We start from the raw sequence: 18841 nt of genomic DNA on the forward strand, positions 1-18841 counted from the left end.
GTCTTTTCCAATGAGTCAACTCTTCGCATGAGGTGGCCAAAGTACTGGAGTTTCAGCTTTAGCATCATTCCTTCCAAAGAAATCCCAGGGCTGATCTCCTTCAGAATGGACTGGTTGGATCTCCTTGCAGTCCAAGGGACTCTCAAGAGTCTTCTCCAACACCACACTTCAAAAGCATCAATTCTTCATCGCTCAGCCTTCTTCACAGTCCAACTCTCACATCCATACATGACGACAGGAAAAACCATAGCCTTGACTAGACGGAACTTTGTTGGCAAAGTAATGTCTCTGCTTTTGAATATGCTATCTAGCTTGGTCATAACTTTCCTTCCAAGGAGTAAGAGTCTTTTAATTTCATGGCTGCAGTCACCATCTGCAGTGATTTTGGAGCCCAGAAAAATGAAGTCTGGACACTGTTTCCACTGTTTCCCCATCTATTTCCCATGAAGTGGTGGGACCAGATGCCATGATCTTCATTTTCTGAATGTTGAGCTTTAAGCCAACTTTTTCACTTTCCTCTTTCACCTTCATCAAGAGGCTTTTGAGTTCCTCTTCACTTTCTGCCATAAGGGTGGTGTCATCTGCATATCTGAGGTTATTGATATTTCTCCCGGCAATCTTGATTCCAGCTTGTGTTTCTTCCAGCCCAGCGTTTCTCATGATGTACTCCGCATATAAGTTAAATAAACAGGGTGACAATATACAGCCTTGACGAACTCCTTTTCCTATTTGGAACCAGTCTGTTGTTCCATGAACAATTCTAACTGTTGCTTCCTGACCTGCATACACATTTCTCAAGAGGAAGGTCAGGTGGTCTGGGATTCCCATCTCTTTCAGAATTTTCCACAGTTTATTGTGATCCACACAGTCAAAGGCTTTGGCATAGTCAATAAAGCAGAAATAGATGTGTTTCTGGAACTCTCTTGCTTTTTCCATGATCCAGCGGATTTGGCAATTTGATCTCTGGTTCCTCTGCCTTTTCTAAAACCAGCTTGAACATCTGGAAGTTCACGGTTCACGTATTGCTGAAGCCTGGCTTGGAGAATTTTGAGCATTACTTTACTAGCGTGTGAGATGAGTGCATTGTGCCGTACTTTGAGTGTTCTTTGGCATTGCCTTTCTTTGGGATTGGAATGAAAACTGACCTTTTCCAGTCCTGTGGCCACTGCTGAGTTTTCCAAACTTGCTGGCATATTGAGTGCAGCACTTTCACAGCATCATCTTTCAGGATTTGAAATAGCTCAACTGGAATTCCATCACCTCCACTAGCTTTGTTCGTAGTTATGCTTTCTAAGGCCCACTTGACTTCACATTCCAGGATGTCTGGCTCTAGGTCAGTGATCACACCATCATGATTATCTGGGTCGTGAAGATCTTTTTTGTACAGTTCTTCTGTGCATTCTTGCCATCTCTTCTTAATATCTTGTGCTTCTGTTAGGTCCATACCATTTCTGTCCTTTATCGAGCTCATCTTTGCATGAAATGTTCCTTTGGTATCTCTGATTTTCTTGAAGAGATCTCTAGTCTTTCCCATTCTGTTGTTTTCCTCTATTTCTTTGCATTGATCACTGAAGAAGGCTTTCTTATCTCTTCTTGCTAGGAACTCTGCATTCAGATGCTTATATCTTTTCTTTTCTCCTTTGCTTTTCACTTCTCTTCTTTTCACAGCTATTTGTAAGGCCTCCCCAGACAGCCATTTTGCTTTTTTGTATTTCTTTTCTATGGGAATGGTCTTGATCCCTGTCTCCTGTACAATGTCACGAACCTCGTCCATAGTTCATCAGGCACTCTATCTATCAGATCTAGGCCCTTAAATCTATTTCTCACTTCCACTGTATAATCATAAAGGATTTGATTTAGGTCATACCTGAATGGTCTAGTGGTTTTCCCTACTTTCTTCAATTTCAGTCTGAATTTGGCAATAAGGAGTTCATGATCTGAGCCACAGTCAGCTCCTGGTCTTGTTTTGCTGACTATATAGAGCTTCTCCATCTTTGGCTGCACAGAATATAATCAATCTGATTTTGGTGTTGACCATCTGGTGATGTCCATGTATAGAGTCTTCTCTTGTGTTGTTGGAAGAGGGTGTTTGCTATGACCAGTGCATTTTCTTGGCAAAACTCTATAAGTCTTTGCCCTGCTTCATTCCATATTCCAAGGCCAAATTTGCCTGTTACTCCAGGTGTTTCTTGACTTCCTACTTTTGCATTCCAGTCCCCTATAATGAAAAGGACATCTTTTTTGGGTGTTAGTTCTTAAAGGTCTTCTAGGTCTTCATAGAACCGTTCAACTTTAGCTTCTTCAGCGTTACTGGTTGGGGCATAGACTTGGATTACTGTGATATTGAATGGTTTGCTCTGGAAACGAACAGAGATCATTCTGTCATTTTTGAGATTGCATCCAAGTACTGCATTTCGGACTCTTTTGTTGACCATGATGGCCACTCCATTTCTTCTGAGGGATTCCTGCCCACAGTAGTAGATATAATGGTCATCTGAGTTAAATTCACCCATTCCAGTCCATTTCAGTTTGCTGATTCCTAGAATGTCGACATTCACTCTTGCCATCTCTTGTTTGACCACTTCCAATTTGCCTTGATTCATGGACCTGACATTCCAGGTTCCTATGCAATATTGCTCTTTACAGCATCAGACCTTGCTTCTATCACCAGTCACATCCACAGCTGGGTATTGTTTTTGCTTTGGCTCCATCCCTTCATTCTTTCTGGAGTTACTTCTCCACTGATCTCCAGTAGCATATGGGGCACCTACTGACCTGGGGAGTTTCTCTTTCAGTATCCTATCATTTTGCCCTTTCATACTGTTCATGGGGCTCTCAAGGCAAGAATACTAAAGTGGTTTGCCATTCCCTTCTCCAGTGGACCACATTCTGTCAAATCTCTCCACCATGACCCGCCCGTCTTGGGTTGCCTCATGGGCATGGCTTAGTTTCATTGAGTTAGACAAGGCTGTGGTCCTAGTGTGATTAGATTGACTAGTTTTCTGCATATGGTTTCAGTGTGTTTGCCCTGTGATGCCCTCTTGCAACACCTACTGTCTTACTTGGGTTTCTCTTACCTTGGGCGTGGGGTATCTCTTCACGGCTGCTCCAGCAAAGCGCAGCCATTGCTCCTTACCTTGGATGAGGGGTATCTCCTCACCGCCGCCCTTCCTGACCTTCAATGTGGGATAGCTCCTCTATCTCTTTTATACTTTAATAAAACTTTATTACTAAAAGCTCTGAGCAACCAAGCTTCATCTTTGGCCCCAGATTGAATTCTCCTCCAGAGGCCAAAAATCCCAGCTACTTTCATGGTTCAGCAACAACCTTTCCATATCCTTATATCAGCAAGGCAGAATTAAATTATCGGATTCCTAAAGCAGTTCCCCTTTGGACTTACCTGTGGAAATTGCTGAATGGGAAGGGTCAGGGAACTGAGGGTCCACGATTTGGTTCAGTAACTTTTGGCAGGCTGACCAAAACCCTCCCCTGCCTTCCCCCTGCTTTTTATGCAACCCTGTTAATGACCACCAGCTGTGGGGCCACTCCTCTGTGTGCCTTGCCCGGCCTCCTGGGTCTTCAGTGCTTTCAGGGCTAAGGAACCTCTATAGTCTCCTGCTCCCTGGCTTCCCCCTGTATCAAGGATCTCCACCTCCCAGAGTGTTGCCAATTCAGCAGGAGCTTCCCTGGGGTGAGTTATTTTGCTTTATGGCAACTGAGCTATCACATATCTAATCTGGAAGTATCCTAAAATTAAGGTGCAAAAAACTGGATTTTGGAGACCAAAAGGATTTGGTGAAACTGACTTTCAAATGTTGTCTGGAGTATAGTGTGCTATGCGGTGGCCTCCTGTCCGTAGCTTTGGAGCAGTTTGATAATCTGAAATATCACTTAGCCATGACAGATTCCTGGCAGAGCCAGGACTCAGCAGATTTCTGAATTATGTCTCCATCCAGTGCCATTCTCCAAGTTGAATCAACACTACTTACTAGCTTTGTGGCCTTGGGCAAGTTATTTAACCTCTTTAGGCCTCAGTTTCCTCAGATATAAAATGGGGGCAATGATACTCTCAAGTGATAACATGAACTTTAAATGAAATATATGTGTAACATCAATACATGAGAGATGCTCAATGAATTTCAGTTCCCTTAGCTGAAAGGGAATTTCGGCTTCCTGTGCATTTTAGAGAGAATCTATTCACCTGCCTCACCTCTTGCTTAGCCGGCAGGATGAAGTTTGGGTTGGTACCTCAGGGGTACCTCTAGGAAAGAAGTTGGGTAATACGAAATCACAGGGATTCATCTCTTTTTCTTAGATCCTAGGTCACAATGATAAGACTAATAGATCCTGTGTCTGAATTCAGTCCCACTTCAGAGAACACTTGCAGGTTCATTTCTGGGAAAACCCTATTAGTAAACATGACCAGGACTCCTCATTAATATAACCCAGCCCAGAACCTTGGAGATAGCAGTGATTTTAATCCTAAGGGGTAGAATGTACTAGACCATGTATCTGGCTTCCCTATATAGCTCTTACTTGTCACAGAACACGACATTACCAGGTCTATAGCCTAGATAATTATTTACATGACTCTCAACTCTTTGAAGGAATCCTTTCTTATTCATGTTTATTTCCTTTAAGTAACAACCATATTGTTTTGCATATTGAAAGTGCTCATTAAATTAAATTGGAATAAATTAACTCAGTATCCCAGAGTATGACACTGAAGAAAAAAAATATAACTTAACATTTCTAGAGAGAAAGATCCAGACTGACTACAATAACCAGGAAGAAACCAAAGCAGAGGAGAATCTTTTCTATGTACCAGATTCTGCTCACATAATTTTTATCTGTGGACTTTCCCCATTTGTCAGAAAACTGTCATTGCACTCAAGAAGACTACCTTAGAAATACATTGTCAGCGGTGAAACTGGCTAGAACGTTGGCTGGAATAGATAGTCTTGTTCCTAAAGCCATGCCTAGGCAATAGATAAGATCCTTGCCCCTACCCCCACCACAGGGATGTGTTAAGAAGACAGCAGTGTGCTACCAGTCATTCTGGATTGCCACAGGGCTGGGAGCTTGGCTCACATGCATACCCTCTGCCTGGGAAAAGTGCTACTGCTTCGAATTTAAGTTTCTCAGTCAATTATTACCACCTCTTTGTTTTGCCCTCGATGCTTATGGAATATTTGCTATTGTAATTCAGTAATTAAAAATTCCCCTTGTGGCTTTCAGCCTCATCAGTGGTATGTCTGTTTGTTTTATAGAGAAAGTGATTTACTCTTAAAATGGATCAGGGTGTTAATAGATTGCTGATTGTCTCCTTCACTAAATTTTAACTCTTGAGGGCAGGGACTGTGTCTTACTTATTTGTGGATCTCCACTGCCTAGTGGGGCTTCATGGTGGCTGTTCAATAAATGTGTACAGATTAATAAGTGAGTCAAATATAACCAACCCTGCATAAAGTTATAGGTATGAAATTGGAAGTATGGGTGATACGTACCAGAGAAACTCTGAAAAAGAAGAAATCACCCTGGACCAGGGTGGTCAAGGAAACATCTGTGGAAGGAATAAGAAAAATCCGTGGAAGAATTTAATTCCCTAGACAAAGATGAGATAGGATGGGAAAGGAATGTGGGCTTCCAAATCACATAGACTCTGTGAGCTTCAATTTCTCCTCTATATAAATATTTAAATTTTAAAAATGGGAACATTAAATTTACATCATAAGAGTAAATGAGATAGCTTTGTAAAGTAGTTAGTACAGAGTGTGATGCACCAAAAGACTTTTCTTTCCTTTGTAAGTTATCTTTCTTTTCTGACCTGTACAGTCATCCCACTGAATTTGAAATCACCAATTCAATGGAAAGGAGTTTGAGCAAACTCTGGGAGATGGTGAAGGACAGGGGAGCCTGGCATGTTGCAGTCCATGGGGTTGCAAAGAGTTGGACACGACTTAGCAACTGAACAACAACTACCTCATGGAACTTTATTATTGGAAGAGCTTGTGGAGATAATTTAGTATATATCTTTAATTTTACATATTAAAAAACCCCTCAACCCAGAGCAATTAAGTGATTTACTCAGCAGTAGTGGCAGAATTGTGAATTATTCTTGGGAGCTTTTGATTTCTTTCCCAGTGCTCTTTACAGCATATCTGGCTAGTTTACATTTTCACGAACACTGGCAAACCACGTTGTTTTTTTCAGTAGGGACAGAATTCAATTAAATCATTTTTACATTCTCATCAGCAATTTATGAAAGTTCTATTTGCTGCACATCCTCACCAGCATTTGGAAATGACAGTTTTTCTTGTTTTTTGTTGCTGTTATTCTAGTGGGTGTAAAATGGTATCTCATTGTGGTTTGTTTTCTTGATGCATAATAATGTTAAGAATTTTTTCATATGTTAATTGTCCACCTGTACATTTTCCTTTATGAAGCACCTATCTCATTTTTTCCCCCTTTTTCAATTGGGCTTGTTTGTCTTTTTATTATTGAGTAGGAATTATTTATATACAAATATATACGCTGAATATTTTCTAGGCTCAGACTGTAGAGTCCACCTGTAATCGAACCTGGACAATCCCTGGGTTGGGAAGATCCTCTGGATAAGGGAATGGCAACCCACTCCAATATTCTTGCCTGGAGAACTCCATGGACAGAGGAGCCTAGCAGGCTACAGTCTGTAGGGTCGCAAAAGAGTCAGACACAACTGAAGTGACTTAGCATGCACACACGTAAGCCACACAATAGCCATCTAACCCTTATTGGTGATGTTGTAATCACCAGGTCAAATTGTTTGATTTCTCCACTGAGAAATTACTAATTTTTCCCTGGTAACCACCTATGGGACACACTATAGCAGTGCTGCTGCTGCTGCTGCTAAGTCGCTTCAGTCATGTCTGACTCTGTGCGACCCCATAACCGGCAGCCCATCAGGCTCGGTCTTCCCTGGGATTCTCCAGGCAAGAATACTGGAGTGGGCTGCCATTTCCTTCTCCAATGCATGAAAGTGAAAAGCGAAAGTGAAGTCGCTCAGTCGTGTCTGACTCTTGGACTGCAGCCTACCAGGCTCCTCCATCCATGGGATTTTCCAGGCAAGAGTACTGGAGTGAGTTGCCATTGCCTCTTCCAAAGGGACACAGTTAGATCATGCAAATATCCTGTACCTCATAAAGATTTACTCCTAGATTTAATATTCATTCTTAGTCTTGCCTGAGTCAATCTTTGTTATGCCGACTGCAAAATAGGACTTCACAACCTCAGCATTCCCTCTATATTTAGCCAAAAGTGTTAAGACATTCTATTGTAAGCAATAGTATGTACTTATGCATGTATAAATGTATGTATTTATTTGCTGTAAGTTGAGATTCATAAATTTCTATTTTTAATGGTTTATAATTATTACCATCTTTAATTATTTTGGTGCTAAAATTTCAAGATATGGTCCGTAGGAACTCCTTCAAACTAGCTCATTTGCCCTCAAGACACGTGCCCATTTTTATTTTGAGTAATTCCTTACTTTATAGCACAAGAAGATGTTCCAGGCTCATCTTGTACCTCCTGTGCCCCAGCTCTGGAATCAGCCATTTGCCCAAGGGGTCCTAATTAAATGAAAAAAAAAATTGTTTTAAGCAAACATACAGTAAAATTGACTTTTTTGTGTATACAGTTCATTTTACATGTATAGATTCATAAATAGAATACAGAACAGTTACATAACCCCCAAAATTTCCCTCATACTATTGCTTTGTAGTCATATTCTCCACCCTGCCCTCATCCCTAACTAACCCCTGGCAACCACTCATTTTTTCTTTACCACTATAGTTTTTGATTTTTTTTAAAATGTGATGCAAATGGAATAGTACAGTATGTAAGCTAAAACATTTGGGAGAAGAGACTCCTTTCAATCAATGTCTTTAATAGTTATGGAAATATTGAGGTTATCTATTTCATCTTGAGTGAGTTTTGTGGTTTTCAAGGAATGAGTTCATTTCATCTGAGGTGTCAAATGTATGTGCATAGAGTTGTTCATAGTCTTCCCTTACTCTCTTTTAAATGTCTGCAATTTTTATTATTTTTTAAAAGTATATAATCCCAGGCTTCCCTGGTGGGTCAGTGATAAAAAATCCTCCTGACAGTGTAGGAGACACAGGTGATCCCTGATCCAGGAGGATCCCATGTGCCACAGAGCAACTAAGCCCAAAACTATTGAACCTGTGCCCTAGAGCCCGGGAGCTACCACTATTGAGCCCATGTGCTGCGACTACTAAAGCCCATGTGCCATGGAGCCCTTGCTCTGCAATGAGAGAAACCACCACAATGAGAAGCCAAGCCCCACAACTAGAGAGCAGCCCTTGCTCACTGCAACTGTTAATAGAGAAAAGCCCCCACAGCAACAAAGACTCAGCACAGCCAAAAATAAATAAATAACACTATTGTAAAAATGCACATAGCCCCTTTCATTACTGATTATGGTAATTTGTATCTTTTTTTGTTGTTGATATTGCTAGAAGTAGATCAATATTATGGCTCTTTTCAAAGAACTAGCTTTTTATCTTGCTTTTTCCTGTTTTCAATTCCATTGATTCCTGCTATTATCTTTATTGTTTCCTTCCTTTTACTTGCCATGGGTTTAGTTTGTTCATCTCTGGTTTCTTAAAGTGAAAGCTTAGTTTATTTATTTGAGCCTTTTCTTCTTTTCTAATATAAGCATTTAATGCTATAAATTTCCCTCTAAGTACTGCATTCTAAAATCTTTGATTTGCTGTATTATTTTAGTTCAGTAAAAATATTTTATAATTTCACCTGACACTCTTTGACTTTCTGATTATTTAGAAGAATGTTGTTTACTATCTAAATATTCGAAGATTTTCCTGTTATCTTTCTGGTTTGGGTTTCTAATCTAATTCCATGATGGTCAGAAGATATACTTTGCATGATTTAAATTCTTTTAAGTTTCAGTTCAGTTCAGTCACTCAATTGTGTCCAACTCTTTGTGACCCCATGGACTGCCACATGACAGGCTTCCCTGTTCATCACCAATTCCTGGAGCTTGCTTAAACTCATGTCCATCAAGTTGGTGTTGCCATCCATCATGATTGATGCCAACTTTAAAGTTTAGATCAGATCAGATCAGTCACTCAGTAATGTCCAACTCTTTGCAACCCCATGAATCCCAGCACGCCAGGCCTCCCTGTCCATCACCAACTTCCAGAGTTCACTCAGACTCACGTCCATCGAGTCAGTGATGCCATCCAGCCATCTCATCCTCCATAGTCCCCTTCTCCTCCTGCTCTCAATCCCTCCCAGCATCAGAGTCTTTTCCAATGAGTCAACTCTTCGCATGAGGTGGCCAAAGTACTGGAGTTTCAGCTTTAGCATCATTCCTTCCAAAGAAATCCCAGGGCTGATCTCCTTCAGAATGGACTGGTTGGATCTCCTTGCAGTCCAAGGGACTCTCAAGAGTCTTCTCCAACACCACACTTCAAAAGCATCAATTCTTCGGCACTCAGCCTTCTTCACAGTCCAACTCTCACATCCATACATGACCACAGGAAAAACCATAGCCTTGACTAGACGAACCTTTGTTGGCAAAGTAATGTCTCTGCTTTTGAATATGCTATCTAGCTTGGTCATAACTTTCCTTCCAAGGAGTAAACGTCTTTTAATTTCATGGCTGCAGTCACCATCTGCAGTGATTTTGGAGCCCCCAAAAATAAAGTCTGACACTGTTTCCACTGTTTCCCCATCTATTTCCCATGAAGTGATGGGACCAGATGCCATGATCTTCATTTTCTGAATGTTGAGCTTTAAGCCAACTTTTTCACTCTCCACTTTCACTTTCATCAAGAGGCTTTTGAGTTCCTCTTCACTTTCTGCCATAAGGGTGGTGTCATCTGCATATCTGAGGTTATTGATATTTCTCCCGGCAATCTTGATTCCAGCTTGTGTTTCTTCCAGCCCAGCGTTTCTCATGATGTACTCCGCATATAAGTTAAATAAACAGGGTGACAATATACAGCTTTGACGTACTCCTTTTCCTATTTGGAACCAGTCTGTTGTTCCATGTCCAGTTCTAACTGTTGCTTCCTGACCTGCATATAGGTTTCTCAAGAGGAAGGTCAGGTGGTCTGGGATTCCCATCTCTTTCAGAATTTTCCAGTTTATTGTGATCCACATAGTCAAAGTCTTTGGCATAGTCAATAAAGCAGAAATAGATGTTTTTCTGGAACTCTCTTGCTTTTTCCATGACCCAACAGATGTTGGCAATTTGATCTCTGGTTCTTTGCCAACAAAGGTTCGTCTAGTCAAGGCTATGGTTTTTCCTGTGGTCATGTATGGATGTGAGAACTGGACTGTGAAGAAGGCTGAGTGCCGAAGAATTGATGCTTTTGAAGTGTGGTGTTGGAGAAGACTCTTGAGAGTCCCTTGGACTGCAAGGAGATTCAACCAGTCCATTCTGAAGGAGATCAGCCCTGGGATTTCTTTGGAAGGAATGATGCTAAAGCTGAAACTCCAGTACTTTGGCCACCTCATGCGAAGAGTTGACTCATTGGAAAAGACTCTGATGCTGGGAGGGATTGGGGGCAGGAGGAGAAGGGGATGACAGAGGATGAGACGGCTGGATGGCATCACTGACTCGATGGACGTGAGTCTGAGTGAACTCCGGGAGTTAGTGATGGACAGGGAGGCCTGGCGTGCTGCGATTCATGGGGTCACAAAGAGTCAGACATGACTGAGCGACTGATCTGATCTGATCTGACCTGATCCTCTGCCTTTTCTAAAACCAGCTTGAACATCAGGAAGTTCACGGTTCACATATTGCTGAACCCTAACTTTAAAGTTTGTTAAGGTTACTTTTATATCCCAGCATATGGCCTATCTTGATTATCCTTTCTATGTACATCTGAGTGGTTTTTTTTTTTTAAAGAAAACATATTAATCTTACAGTACAGTACCTCAAAAAGTACAGCGGTCAGTACAACAGTTGGCTTACAGGGACTGCCATCGAGTGAACAGGCAAGAAGAGTTACTAACTGGAGGAGGGAGAGGAGATGGGAGGTGGTAGAGCTGAAGGATCATCAGCAATAGGAGACAGAGGGCAAGCTGAAATTTCACTCATACTTGACATTGAGAGCACAGGTTCTGGTTCCTTCTATGAACCAGATGCATGTTCACATCTTTGAAAGTTCACACCGTGAAGGTTTGCATGTAGGAGACTTACTGTGTTCCCAAAGAACACAGCCATGTCCTCTCAACAGCTTTGTCAGGATAAAGATAACATGTTTCTCACTCCTGTTCTCTCAACTGATTATAAAGTGACCTTTTTAAAATGCAAAAAATATCAACACATTCTCTCTTAGAATGTTATAAATCAATCAGTGAAGAAAATGGCACAATCTTTCCCTGATATCCATTTCCAGGCAGGTGCTCAAAACAGAATCTGAAGCACAGCCATAGGTAGAACATGGCCCAAGCACTCCTATCATATCTTCTTTCTTCTGGTTTTGGAGGCTGTACACCACCCTGCACAAGTTCCAGTGTTCAGCTACAAAGCCAACGGTGATGCCAGGAGGACACTGCACCTCCAGTTTCCAGAGGCTCAAAATGCTGAAGAACATATGTGCATATAGTCCAATTGGCGAAAGGTACCAGCCAGGCTGGTACTGTATAGCATGGGTGCCACCAGTTGGCAGGTATGAAGGGAGGGTCCTGAGTTGCTGTGGGCTGTAGTATCCCACAGGCAAGTCTCCTGGAGTGTATGCAGGTGGAGGGACAGCTGGTCCAGGGGGCCCAGGTACAAAATGGGAATTGTATTCTGGAGGGGCATCAGAATTTGGATCTGATGAATTTAAATGGCAGTTGTAGGCAGGAGGAGCACCAGGCATTAGATTCAAGAACTCTTTTATTTTCCATTTCATCCACAGGTTGATCAAGGCTTGTGGCAATAGGCCTTAGAGAGAGGTGAATTATGATTTATGCACTGAGTTCTCTGGCTGATGGTTCATATGATCTGATACTGCTCTTATTTATACATCCAAATTCCTTCCAAGATAATCAAAGTTCTTTGTCCTCTAATCCAGTATGAAGAACTTGGCATACATGACATGAATCTGATTTTTTTCCCCCCATATTCTTTTTGGAAAGTGGCTGTGAGTCGACCCGACCCGGGTCCCCAGCGCTGTGCGGAGCGAGCGCCTGCCTGAGACCCCAGCGGAACCCCGTCCGGCCTGATCCGGCTTGCCGGACGGCGGCCCCTAGGGGCAGGCTCAGGCAGAAAAGTCTCGCCAACAGAGCCTCCGTCCCCGGGCCACCGCCGCCGCCTTCAGAGCCAAATCCCTCCCGGTGGAACCACCTGAGGATGTGGCGCGGGGCGTTGCCGGCCTCGAACCTCTGTTCGCAGGGGCCCGGCCCCATTTACCACCAGGCCAGCGGTCCCCTCGGCACACGGGACACCGGGCCTGGGGTCTGATTTCATCCGCCGAGGATGGAGAAAGCTGATTAGTTTTTCCATGCACACTTAAAAAAAAATTTATTTTGCTGTTGTTGGATGAAGTAGTCTATAAACAGCAATTAAGTCCATTTGGTTGAGTTCTTCTTTATGCTAATTTTTTGTCTAGTATTTCTATCAATTACTGAGAAAAGAGTGTTGATACTTCAATTATAATTGTGGAGCTACCTGTTTTTCTTTTCAGTTCTATCAGTTTTGCTTCACGTGTTTTGAAACTCTTCTATTGGGTATATACACATTGTGGATTATTATTCTTGGCGAATTTACCTTTTTATCATTATGTAATGCCCCTCTTAATCCCTGGTAATTTTTTTTACTCTGAGGTGTCACAGTTCTTAGCTATTATTTCACTGAATGATAATTTGTCTGATATGAATATGGCCACTGGGATTTCTTTGGAGTAGTGTTTGCCTGTTATCTATTTTTCATTTTTTTACTTTTAAACTAGCTATATCATTATATTTGAAATGAGCTTTTTTTTGTAGACAGCATATGTTGTTTAGTCGCTCAGTCGTGTCTGACTATTTTGCGACTCCATGGACTGTAGCCCACCAGGCTACTCTGTCCATGAGATTTCCCAGGCAAGAATACTGGAGTGCGTTGCCATTTCCTTCTCCAGAAGATCTTCCTGATCCAGGGATTGAACCTGCGTCTCCTGCTTGGCAGGTGGATTCTCTACCACTGAGCCACCAGGGAAGCCCAATTATTTCTTCAGATAATAACTTGTCTGATATGAATATGGCCACAGGGATTTCTTTTGAGTAGTGTTTGCCTGTTATTTTTTTTCCATCCTTTTTCTTTTAACCCAGTTATATCATTATATTTGAAATGATCTTTATTTGTAGACAGCATATTGTGTTATGTTAGTTGCTCAGGTGCTCAGGCGTGTACAACTCTTTGCAACCCCAGGGACTGTAATCCAGCATGCTCCTCTGTCCATGGAGTTCTCTAGGCAAGAATACTGGAGTGGGTTGCCATTTCCTTCTCCAAGATAGCATATAGTTGAGCCATTTAAAAACATACATTCCAAGAAACTCTGTTTTAATTGGTACCTTTGAACTTTCTACATTTAAGGTAATAATTAATATATTTGGACTTAGATTTATCATTTTATTGTTTTCTACTTGTTTCCTCTTTTTTCTGTCCCTCTCTTTCCCCTTCCCTGTCTTCTTTTGGGTTATTTGAATTTTTTTTCCAGTATCCATTTTATCTATTGTGGGCTTTTTAAAAAAAACTGTGTAGTTTTTATGTACATGTATGGTTCCTATAGGGATTCAGCTCAGTTCAGTTCAGTCACTAGTTGTGTCCGACTCTTTGCAACCCCATGAATCGCAGCACCCCAGGCCTCCCTGTCCATCACCAACTTCCGGAGTTCACTCAGACTCACGTCCATCGAGTCAGTGATGCCATCCAGCCATCTCATCCTCCATAGTCCCCTTCTCCTCCTGCCCCCAATCCCTCCCAGCATCAGAGTCTTTTCCAATGAGTCAACTCTTCGCATGAGGTGGCCAAAGTACTGGAGTTTCAGCTTAGCATCATTCCCTCCAAAGAAATCCCAGGGCTGATCTCCTTCAGAATGGACTGGTTGGATCTCCTTGCAGTCCAAGGGACTCTCAAAAGTCTTCTCCAACACCACAGTTCAAAAGCATCAATTCTTCAGCGCTCAGCCTTCTTCACAGTCCAACTTTCACATCCATGCATGACCACTGGAAAAACCATAGCCTTGACTAGACGGACCTTTGTTGGCAAAGTAATGTCTCTGCTTTTGAATATGCTATCTAGCTTGGTCATAACTTTCCTTCCAAGGAGTAAGCATCTTTTAATTTCATGGCTGCAGTCACCATCTGCAGTGATTTTGGAGCCCCCCCAAAATAAAGTCTGACACTGTTTCCACTGTTTCCCCATCTATTTCCCATGAAGTGATGGGACCAGTGGCCATGATCTTCGTTTTCTGAATGTTGAGCTTTAAGCCAACTTTTTCACTCTCCTCTTTCACTTTCATCAAGAGGCTTTTGAGTTCCTCTTCACTTTCTGCAATAAGGGTGGTGTCATCTGCATATCTGAGGTTATTGATATTTCTCCCGGCAATCTTGATTCCAGCTTGTGCTTCTTCCAGCCCAGCATTTCTCATGATGTACTCTGCACAGAAGTTAAATAAGCAGGGTGACAATATACAGCCTTGATGAACTCCTTTTCCTATTTGGAACCAGTCTGTTGTTCCATGTCCAGTTCTAACTGTTGCTTCCTGACCTGCATATAGGTTTCTCAAGAGGAAGGTCAGGTGGTCTGGGATTCCCATCTCTTTCAGAATTTTCCACAGTTTATTGTGATCCACACAGTCAAAGGCTTTGGCATAGTCAATAAAGCAGAAATAGATGTTTTTCTGGAACTCTTTTGCTTTTTCCATGATCCAGTGGATGTTGGCAATTTGATCTCTGGTTCCTCTGCTTTTCCTAAAACCAGCTTGAACATTTGGAATTTCACAATTCACGTATTGCTGAAGCCTGGCTTGGAGAATTTTGAGCATTACTTTACTAGCGTGTGAGATGAGTGCATTGTGCGGTACTTTGAGTGTTCTTTGGCATTGCCTTTCTTTGGAATTGGAATGAAAACTGACCTTTTCCAGTCCTGTGGCCACTGCTGAGTTTTCCAATTTGCTGGCATATTGAGTGCAGCACTTTCACAGCATCGTCTTTCAGGATTTGAAATAGCTCAACTGGATTCCATCACCTCCACTAGCTTTGTTTATAGTGATGCTTTCTAAGGCCCACTTGACTTCACATTCCAGGATGTCTGGCTTTAGGTGAGTGACCACACCATCATGATTATCTGGGTCGTGAAGATCTTTTTTGTATAGTTATTCTGTGTATTCTTGCCACCTCTTCTTAATATCTTGTGCTTCTGTTAGGTCCATACCATTTCTGTCCTTTATTGAGCCCATCTTTGCATGAAATGTTCCCTTGGTATCTCTCATTTTCTTGAAGAGATCTCTAGTCTTTCCCATTCTGGTGTTTTTCTCTATTTCTTTGCATTGATGGCTGAGGAAGGCTTTCTTATCTCTTCTTGCTATTCTTTGGAATTCTGCATTCAGATGCTTATATCTTTCCTTTTCTCCTTTGCTTTTCACTTCTCTTCTTTTCACAGCTATTTGTAAGGCCTCCCCAGACAGCCATTTTGCTCTTCTGCATTCCTTTTCCATGGGGATGGTCTTAATCCCTGTCTCCTGTACAATGTCATGAACCTCCGTCCATAGTTCATCAAGGCACTCTGTCTATCAGATCTAGGCCCTTAAATCTATTTCTCACTTCCACTGTATAATCATAAGGGATTTGATTTAGGTCATACCTGAATGGTCTAGTGGTTTTCCCTACTTTCTTCAATTTCAGTCTGAATTTGACAATAAGGAGTTCATGATCTGAGCCACAGTCAGCTCCTGGTCTTGTTTTTGCTGACTGTATAGAGCTTCTCCATCTTTGGCTGCAAAGAATATAATCAATCTGATTTTGGTGTTGACCATCTGGTGATGTCCATGTATAGAGTCTTCTCTTGTGTTGTTGGAAGAGGGTGTTTGCTATGACCAGTGCATTTTCTTGGCAAAACTCTATTACCTTTTGCCATGCTTCATTCTGTACTCCAAGGCCAAATTTGCCTGTTACTCCAGGTGTTTCTTGACTTCCTACTTTTGCATTCCAGTCCCCTATAATGAAAAGGACATCTTTTTTGGGTGTTAATTCTAAAAGGTCTTATAGGTCTTCATAGAACCGTTCAACTTCAGCTTCTTCAGTGTTACTGGTTGGGGCATAGGCTTGGATTACTGTGATATTGAATGGTTTGCCTTGGAAACAAACAGAGATCATTCTGTCATTTTTGAGACTGCATCCAAGTACTGCATTTCGGACTCTTCTGTTGACCATGATGGCTACTCCATTTCTTCTAAGGGATTCCTGCCCACAGTAGTAGATATAATGGTCATCTGAGTTAAATTCACCCATTCCAGTCTATTTTAGTTCGCTGATTCCTAGAATGCCGATGTTCATTCTTGCCTTCTCCTGTTTGAACATTCCCAATTTACCTTGATTCATGGACCTAACATTCCAGGTTCCTATGCAATATTCTTCTTGACAGCATCGGACTTTGCTTCTATCACCAGTCACATCCACAACTGGGTATTGTTTTTGCTTTGGCTCCATCCCTTCATTCTTTCTGGAGTTATTTCTCCACTGATCTCCAGTAGCATATTGGGCACTTACCGACCTGGGGAGTTCCTCTTTCAGTATCCTATTATGCCTTTTCATACTGTTCATGGGGCTCTCAAGGCAAGAATACTAAAGTGGTTTGCCATTCCCTTCTCCAGCGGACCACATTCTGTCAGACCTCTCCACCATGACCCATCTGTCTTGAGTGGCCACACATGGCATGGCTTAGTTTCATTGAGTTAGACAAGGCTGTGGTCCGTGTGATCAGATTGGCTAGTTTTCTGTGATTATAGTTTCAGTGTGTCTGCCCTCTGATGCCCTCTGGCAACACCTACCGTCTTACTTGGGTTTTTCTTACCTTGGACATGTGGTATCTCTTCACGGCTGCTCCAGCAAAGTGCAGCCGCTGCTCCTTACCTTAGACGAGGTCACCCCTCCCGACCTTGAATGTGGAATAGCTCCTCTTGGCTCTCCTGTGCCTGTGCAGCCGCCACTGCTTAGACTTAGGGTTGCTCCTCTCGGCTGCCACCCCTGACCTCAGGCGTGGGGTAGCTCTTCTTGGCCGCCGCCCCTGACCTCAGACGTGGGATAGCTCTTCCCTTGACCATTATTAATTACAACTCCCCTGAAAATCTTAAATCCCTTTTCTTTGTCAATTGAAATATGCTGCCTATGTTGCCACTTTTCTCTTTTCACATACAGATCTTCTTTCTCATCGTAGAGTAGGGATTTGCAAAGTGAGATCCAAGGACCCCTTGTGGTCTCTGAGAACCTTTCAGTGGGTACATGAGGTCAAAACTATTTTCAAAATAATTCATTATTTGCCTTTTTAACTCTGATTCTCTCACAAGTGGAATTTTCTCGATGCTATATGACAAGTGATATCACGACAGGCTAAGTGCAAAATCAGATATGATAATCCAGTTGTCTTTTATTAAGTCAGACATTAAAGAGATCCACATAAATGTAAAATAATTCCAATATTTTCATTATTTTTTTTTTGACATCTGGGTTGCTTCCAAGATTTTGCAATTATGAGTATAACTCCTATATTTGCATTGAATGGTACATATAAACTTAGTCTTCTTGTTAAAATATACAACCCTAATATTATTGGAAGAGAAAACTTCTAGTGGTTAAACTAAGTATATTTACAAATTCTGCCTTCTAAATTGATCCTAAAATTCACATTCCAAGTTTTGCAAGATAGTCAAGTGTGCAGAATGTAAAGTCATTATGTTGATGTCTCTCTATTGAAATACATGATGAAAATGCCTCCTTAAGACCATCTTCACAGTCCATGCTGAGTATGGATGCATTCTTGGTGCAGTTTATTCTTCTGCTGCAGGGTTTCTCGATAGAGGAATTTTAAAAGAGATTATGTGTAGTTTAAGAAAAATATTCAGTATATTGAAAGAGACATTGGGTTTTTAAAAACCTGAGATATATGGTTTTCCTGAATGATTGTGGCCATTTTCTACTACTTTGTTTGTTTCAAACAACATAGTTTTCATAAAAATAAGGTATTTTTGTCAAGTTGTAATAGGTATAATATTGTTATTTTCAAGTGAAAAAAGAAATATTTAAACATTTTTCTCATTCTTAATTTCCAATATGGAAAATATTAATAGATAAAACACACATAAACAAAAGCCTTTTGGGATCCTCAAATTTTACAAAGTGGAAAAGTTTGAGTTGTTGATCTATAAGAGATCAGGAAGCAGATATTATATTTCTTAGTGTCTCCATTGCCATGTACATTTTAAGATTTCAATAAATGTTAATTGTGGAAGTGTGGAAATTTTGGGCACAGATGACAATAAGTGAAAGTAATTTTTTAGGGGGAACGTTCTGTTTTCTTAAATGTTACATTTTTATTTCCTAGGTGCAACTCCTAAGCTAGGATAACCTTAACCTGCTTCATCTGCTGCATGTTTGTGAATATAAAAACAGCACTTTACTGAACCTGAGGGTGCTCCTGGTCTGTCACCACAGGGGAGAAGATATTGTTCAGAAAAATCTGAAGCCTATAAAACTTTTGCTGGGAATGTTAATTTGCAAATGCCACCACCATAGAATGAGAAAGCTTTAGGAGGGAAAACAGTGTCATAAAAAATGCCCAAGA

General features: G+C 41.4%; 1 protein-coding gene across 1 annotated transcript in view; it reads right to left on the reverse strand.

The window, feature by feature from the left end:
• The window catches only part of LOC102390258 (agouti signaling protein), a 92476-nt gene extending 88975 nt beyond the window's left edge, over positions 1–3501 (reverse strand). Inside the window, exon 1 of the mRNA XM_025263623.3 lies at positions 3401–3501. The gene's annotated coding sequence lies outside the window, so the exon portion shown is untranslated. The remainder of the gene's footprint in view (positions 1–3400) is intronic.
• Between the last annotated feature and the right edge of the window lie 15340 nt (positions 3502–18841).

The sequence above is a fragment of the Bubalus bubalis genome, chromosome 14, assembly GCF_019923935.1.
Source record: "Bubalus bubalis isolate 160015118507 breed Murrah chromosome 14, NDDB_SH_1, whole genome shotgun sequence".
NCBI classification, from domain to species: domain Eukaryota; kingdom Metazoa; phylum Chordata; class Mammalia; order Artiodactyla; family Bovidae; genus Bubalus; species Bubalus bubalis.